Source organism: Engraulis encrasicolus, chromosome 10 (assembly GCF_034702125.1).
Source record: "Engraulis encrasicolus isolate BLACKSEA-1 chromosome 10, IST_EnEncr_1.0, whole genome shotgun sequence".
In the NCBI taxonomy this organism is placed as follows: Eukaryota; Metazoa; Chordata; class Actinopteri; order Clupeiformes; family Engraulidae; genus Engraulis; species Engraulis encrasicolus.
The window spans coordinates 5,409,589-5,417,088 of NC_085866.1; the positions used below are offsets into that span (position 1 = coordinate 5,409,589).

General features: G+C 43.9%; 1 protein-coding gene across 1 annotated transcript in view; it reads left to right on the top strand.

Moving 5' to 3' along the window:
* prickle3 (prickle homolog 3) overlaps positions 1-7,500 on the top strand; it is a 107,238-nt gene that overhangs the window by 44,891 nt on the left and 54,847 nt on the right. The window lies entirely within an intron of this gene.

Below are 7,500 nucleotides of genomic sequence, written 5' to 3' on the forward strand. Positions count from 1 at the left end.
GCGCACAGTGCTGGACTGGAATGGGGGCACAAAACAGACCAGGCTTTTTTTTTTCAAACATTTCTTTATTGAGTATTTTATTATATTTAACACAACATTACAACCCACACCCACCCCAAATCCAAGGCACACACACAAAACAAAAGCATATATAAAAAATGATTGCCAAAAAAGCCTGGACTTTTTGTTTTTTTATAGACCAGCTCCCTGCTTTTCTACACAATCGTGATTAGCTCAGTCCATGGTCTATATTAAACAGATGGACGAATGGGCTACCCCGTCTAAATTGAGGGCTAAATCGATTGCTCAGAAAAAAAGAAACGCAAATACCACCATTGGCCCCCTGAGGACTGTCGGGCCATCGGGAAAATGCCCTGTATGCCAGATTACCAGTCCAGCCCACCGGGAAAATGCCCTGTATGCCAGATTACCTGTCCAGCCCACCAGGAAAATGTCCTGTATGCCAGATGACCAGTCCAGCCCACCGAGAAAATGCCCTGCCCTGTATGCCAGATTACCCGTCCATCATACCAGGAAAATGCCCTGTATGCCAGATTACCAGTCCAGCCCACTGGAAAAATGCCCTGTATGCCAGATTACCAGTCCAGTCCACTGGGAAAATGCCCTGTATGCCAGATTACCAGTCCAGCCCTGCCCTGTATGCCAGATTACCAGTACAGCCCACCGGGAAAATCCCCTGAATGCCAGATTACCAGTCTAGCCCACCGTGAAAATGCCCTGAATGCCAGATTACCAGGTCAGCCCACCGGGAAAATGCCCTGTATGCCAGATTACCAGTCCAGCCCTGCCCTGTATGCCAGATTACCAGTCCAGTCCTGCTAGGGAGAAAAGATCAGCACCCAGTAGCTGGATTAGTCATGGCACAAGACAACACAAGACAACCTCGGGAACAGAAAAGACAAAAGTCATAAAAGAAAAAAGATGGGAGTTAGTTGAACACAGTACACACACTACACACACTCTGGCATCCTGTCTAGTGGTGTAAACATACACACAGCTGCCAAATAGCCATTCATGTCAAGTCACACATTCTCTTGCATGTCACTATTTTGTTTCAGCTTTTCATACGTTGGCCGTCATGCAAACCCCCAAACACAACACACACACACACACACACACACACACACGCACACGCACACGCACACGCACACGCACACGCACACGCACACACACACACACACACACACACACACACACACACACACACACACACACACACACGCACTGGGCACCGCAGTGTACTTGTGTGTGTGGCCCCTATGTAATGTTGTACCCATTCCAAGGTGTTGAAAAGGGCTACCATCCACATTGGAGCCACACCATCCACTCTTTTAAGCGGCATCGCAGCACAGTGGAGAGAAGACAGCAGCTCTGACAGCCCTTGCATGGGGCCGAGTGATTTAAAGGGATACTGTGTGAGATTTTTAGTTGTTTATTTCCAGAATTCATGCTGCCTATTCACTAATGTAACCTTTTTCATGAATACTTACCACCAGCATCGAATTCTAAGTATTCATTATGACTGAAAAAATTGCACTTTTCATACATGAAAAGGGGGATCTTCTCCTTCGTCCGCCATTTTGAATTTCCAAAAATAGCCATTTTTAGCTGCAAAAATGACTGTACTTGGACCATACTAGAAAATATTTGTTTAATACTTAGTAAACTTTCATGTAAAGATCAAATTTGGCAATAGGCAGCCCAGTTTCGATGAGCAGCATAGTTGCAGTACCTTTTTTGACCATTTCCTGCACAAGTGATTTAAAGTCCACCCCCAGAGAGAGCAGACCGGTCGTATTGAAAGAGGAGAGTGTTTAGAGCAGGGGTGTCGAGCTCAAATAGACAGAGGGCCAAAATAAAAATCTGGAACAAAGCCACGGGCCAAACTGCACATTTATTTTAAAAAATGTACTTTATATGTGGGCCAACTGTAATACACATTTGAAATGATCTCGCGGGTCGAATAAAATGGCTCCGCATGGCCAGATTTGGCCCCCTGGTCTGAGTTTGACACCGCTAGTTTGGGGGGTGGGTGGACAGGCATAAAAGACATTGTGTGTTGAAGGAGTTCAGGGAAGGGAGAGAGGCAATGAGAAGTTTTAATACAGCTTTCTTAAACTATTAAACTATCTTATCACGTGTTTATATTAAATACATAAACATAGAGAGAGATCGGGGAGCAGATGTGAGGTAGATCATACGACATGCATCATACAACACTCCCTCCGTGTTTGGATAAGAGACCTTTATAAATTATTATAAATGTAAATCCTTCTATATAGGCCTACACACCATTTAAGGCAGTGTTTCCCAACGTACTTGAGCACACTTCAGGGGGTACATGGAAAAATGCAACGATAGCAAATATATGGAATGCAGGCACATTGGGATAAAGCAACAGATACAGAGCATGAGTGAGGGGGATGCTCATCAATATGACAGGTAACACTTTATAATAATGGATGCAAAAAAGCATTATAGCCTAAAGGCTTAATAAATAATTAACTATTGATGAACAAAACATTAACAAATGTTTGTAAATGACTAGAAAATGTTAACAAATGTTTGTAAACGACTAGGAAATGTTATGTTAATATCTTTATATTTATCAAACATTTACAAATTGCTTGTAAATGTATATAATACTCTGTTATAAGGTATGTAAAATCTTGCATATATTATGTGTAGATATTTTGTAAAGCATTAATAAAACTTAATTAATGATAAAAAAACATTTGTTAATGTTTCGTTCATCATTAGTAAATTACTTACTAAGTCTTTACTAAGCAGACATTATTATGAAGTGTTACCATATGACACGACAAAATCAGAGAGAGTAGAGAGAGAGAGGTTCCATTGGCCCATTGTTTCCTGGTTCTATTATGGCCCCCCTTAGGCAGACCTAGGCAGACCTAAGGACTGTTCTATTCATTGTAGGAGCATTATGACACGGCCCTTTAGGCAGACCGGAACCTGGTCGCGTTAGGTGCCCATAGAAACCTATTATGTTGGCATATCTCTATAGAATATCTCTGACAAAATGTTTTGGGGGTGCGGCCTGGCCGTGGCTTAGTCGGCTGGGCACTGGACTGCTACGCGGGCGACACGGGTTTGATTCCCGACCCGGGTCATTTCCCGATCCTTCGCCGTACGTCTCTCTCTCTCCCACTCACTTCCTGTCCCACTCTTCACTGTCCTGTCTAGATAAAGTTGAAAAGCCCTAAAAATGTATACAGTATATATTACATAAAATGGGTTGGGGGTTACTGTAGAGAAAATTATGATCTGTAGCAAAGACTTCGCAATTCTATCTTCCTAGTCACATAATTGTCCCTGGGGAACATTTGGAAAGGAATAGAGCGCAACAGTATATGAAACAAGTACAGAAGTGAATATGAAGCAAAGTCTTTGCTACAGATCATAATTTTCTCTACAGATACGCAGGACAAAAAAAACAAGTTGGGAAGCACTGATTTAAGGCACAGAAAGAGGAAAGAGGTGAAGGGCTTGATGATGATGGGAGAGAAAAAAGCAAAGATAATAACAAGGTCACTGGTGACCAATGGAATGGCTCAAGACTCAGCTGGATAGCAAGACACTAATGGCTGAAGGAAGCAGTATGGCAAGAGAGAAGGGTCAAAAATCCATAAAAAGTGATGTCCCAAAAGCATAGGAGGAGCAATAAAAATGGAAAGAGGGTGAGAAATGATGGAGTGATAGAGGTAGTGATAGTGAAGAGGAAGTGGAGGAGTGAAGTGAAGTGTCACTAACTTGACAGGTAATGAGACTCTTAAGACGAATGGGCAGCACCGCTTGGGGACGGCAGACTGCAGCAGACAAATCTCATTACGGGGAATAGTAACGCAATAACGCCGCACACTTACAATCATACAGACATGCACACACACACACACACACACACACACACACACACACACACACACACACACACACACACACACACACACACACACACACACACACACACACACACACACACACACACACCTACACACACACACACACAACAGACACACACATACACACACACACATACACACACATGCAAACACACACATGCAAACACACACACACACACACACACACACACACACACACACACACACACACACACACACACTAATACACACACACACACACGAGTGGAGATAATATACTTATTCAATCACTCGGACACCACACACACACACACACACACACACACACACACACACACACACACACACACACACACACACACACACACACACACACACACACACACACAGGGCGTGGAGACAACGCCAAAATAATTCAATCACTCAAGACACTTCCACACACTCCAGAGGGTGCATAGTGTGGATGCAAATGCCACTGAAATCATCCATCTTTTTACCCCAGGCAGTGTGTTAGTGTGTCATGCACACACACACACACACACACACACACACACACACACACACACACACACACACACACACACACACACACACACACACACACACACACACACACACACACACACACACACAAACACACACACACACATGTGGGATGTCGGGGCCCGTGTACAATTACTCAAACGCTAATTACTGCCATCGCCATGGTTACTGGGGCCATCTGTCTCTTGAACAATCAGTGGCTACACACTTTATTTTAGAGGTTAGGTATAGTAGATAGGTATCCCGTTCACAAACGCTCACGGTGTGAGGAGGGGCAAGATGCTTGGCAGCCAACCACATGAGTGACAGCCAGAGGCGATTCTAGGATCAGGTGGGGCCCCAAGCAAAAATGCACAAGAATGAACATTTGAACCAATATCGCCACTACTGTGGTAAGGTGTGGGCTGTTATTCACTATCCAGGGGCTTGGGGGCCCCAAGCAGCTGCCTGCCTTGCCTGGTGGCAAGATGCGCCTCTGGCGACAGCAGTTTCCAACAACCAGAGGTTGAAGAGGGACCCCTGGCTGCGCATGTAGACAGGAATGTTTACAAACGGGAAACACCATGCATGTACGTACAGTAGACGTACAACGTAGGAGTGCATGTTGATGTATTCATTACATTACATTACATTACAGTTGCCTGACAATTTTATCCAAAGCAACTTAGTTATTTTACAGGGTAGTGGTTATAATTGCTTGGAGCTATGTGAGGTTAGGTGCCTTGCTCATGGGCACATGGATGGAGGTATAGGGAGAGTGGGATTCGAACCTACAACCCTCTGATCTCAAGACCACCTCTCTAACCATTAGGCCACGGCTACCCAGCTGTTGATACATGTAAACATACAAAAAAAACCTATCAAATAAAAGTGTTCGCTGTTGGGCAGAAAAACGAGTCGCTGTCAGTCGGCCAAACCAGATGATCTTTCCAATCCTTCCGATTGGCCATTCTGATTAGGGCTAATGACTGGTGTAGATGGATAAAGATGATGGGCTTTCGATTATCTATTCGCCTTATGGAAAGCACTGGGATCATCTCTAATGTAAACCTATAATGCGGGGGTAACATCGATGCGCTATCCGCCTTATGCAGAAGGCTAGATTCATCCCTAATGTAAATCCATAGCGCAGGGTAGCGTGAGGATTAAGGAGCTTTGGTCTAGGGCTGGGCAATATGATGATATATATCGTTATCGTGATATAAAAGTGTATATCGTGACCTTTCTCCTATATCGTTTATATCGTGATAGCAATTTTATCAATTTTATACAATTGAATATCATTTAATTATATTTCATGTTGTCACAATACACACTATAAGTTAATGTAACTGTAAAAATAAGAATACAAAGATCCATTTTAAAGAAAGGTTGTTATGCGACATGAAAAAATATAAGAGCGAATAAAGAGAATAACTGAAAACGTATGTAATTGTGATATATCGTGATATATATCGTTATCGTGATATAAAGTAATCCATATCGTGATATTGTTTTTTTTCCATATCGCCCAGCCCTACTTTGGTCTATCTGTCTGTAGGGAAGCTGACAGGGAGTGGCAAAGGGGAATGTTGCCTGGGGCCCAGGGGAGATGAGAGGGTGTCCATCACTGGGTTCTCATTACTTTGTATGTACAGTATTTTGGTAGAGTGGCCCTTTCAGATGACTTTGTCCCGGGCCCAGCCAAAGCTGTCTGTGCCCCTGCCTCTCTGACATGTGACCTGTAATGGCTTAGTGGGTGGATTCCAATATGCAGACTTCCGTCCTCCCTTGTGACCTCATGATGACGTCATTGATGACAGAAAATTTATTCAATGTCTTGCAAAAGCACAATTCTAATGTCCTTTTCTCATTTGCAATCGGGATGGTGAATGAAGAACAGTCCCCCAAAACTTGTTGTGGGGTAGGTTGACAGCGGGAAAACTTCATACTTTTCTCCATGGAGGCGGGGCGTCAGCAAAACGTGAGGCCACAAGCACAGAGGAGGACATACTGGAGGACAGGAGTATGCATATTGGAATGTACCCACTTTTGTAATATAGACGTGTCAGGCAGATGGCTCAGTAGTGACACGTCACGTCGGACCACAAACAGACGTGTGGAGTGCGAATGAAAGGATACTGAAGTGAAGTAGTGATGGACAGATGCTGTGAAAGGAAGAGTGAAAGAACAGAGAGGATGAGTAGAAGTGATTGACAGGTGTTGAAAGAGGACAAATGTGTCGACAAACAGCCTTGTCGTATCTTGATTGACAAGCAGTGGGCAGATGATTGACAGGTTACGCTTTGTGGTAGCAGCACCTAGTAACAGCACAACAGCAGGCACAGGGGTTTCCCTCAAAACAGTGAATAGGAGTTGCTTTAACTAAGGGGTTGTTGGACATAATGGTGATGTGTGTTAATTAACCCTGGGGTTAGGGGTTCAGAGGGGATGCCAGCAGCCTAAAAAAAGCTCTAACATACGGTCACTTAACAGAATTGTGTAGTAGTTTGGTCTTAAGTGGTTTTGGTGCATTCATTGTGATGGAGGGAAATAAGGCATTACTTAATGCCATCTGTCCAAATCTCGCTTGATTTTTGTACAGTGTTAAACTGTAGATATCTACACATTTGCCAGCTGCCAGTTTGGTCTTAAGTGGTTTTGGTGCATTCATTGTGATGGAGGGAAATAAGGCATTACTTAATGCCATCTGTCCAAAATCTCGCTTGATTTTTGTACAGTGTTAAACTGTAGCTATCTACACATTTGCCAGCTGAAATAGACCAACATTTGTGTCAGGTGGCAAGAGGTTGCCTAGATAAGCTCCTCTCCTCTCCTGTTCCCGTCCCCAAAGCCATGCACACTAATTAGGTAGGTGAGGTTTGCCTTTGGCTTATTTCGCCCACATTCAGAGAGCCAGAGCTTGGCACAGCAAACCGGTCCCACATGGCAGATATCGGTGGCATAGTGCATATGGTTCTGTTCCGATCCGGCTCAGTTTCGGTTTTGATCCGGCCCGGATTTGGCTCTCTCTGATGTAATGGCTCTAAAACCATGC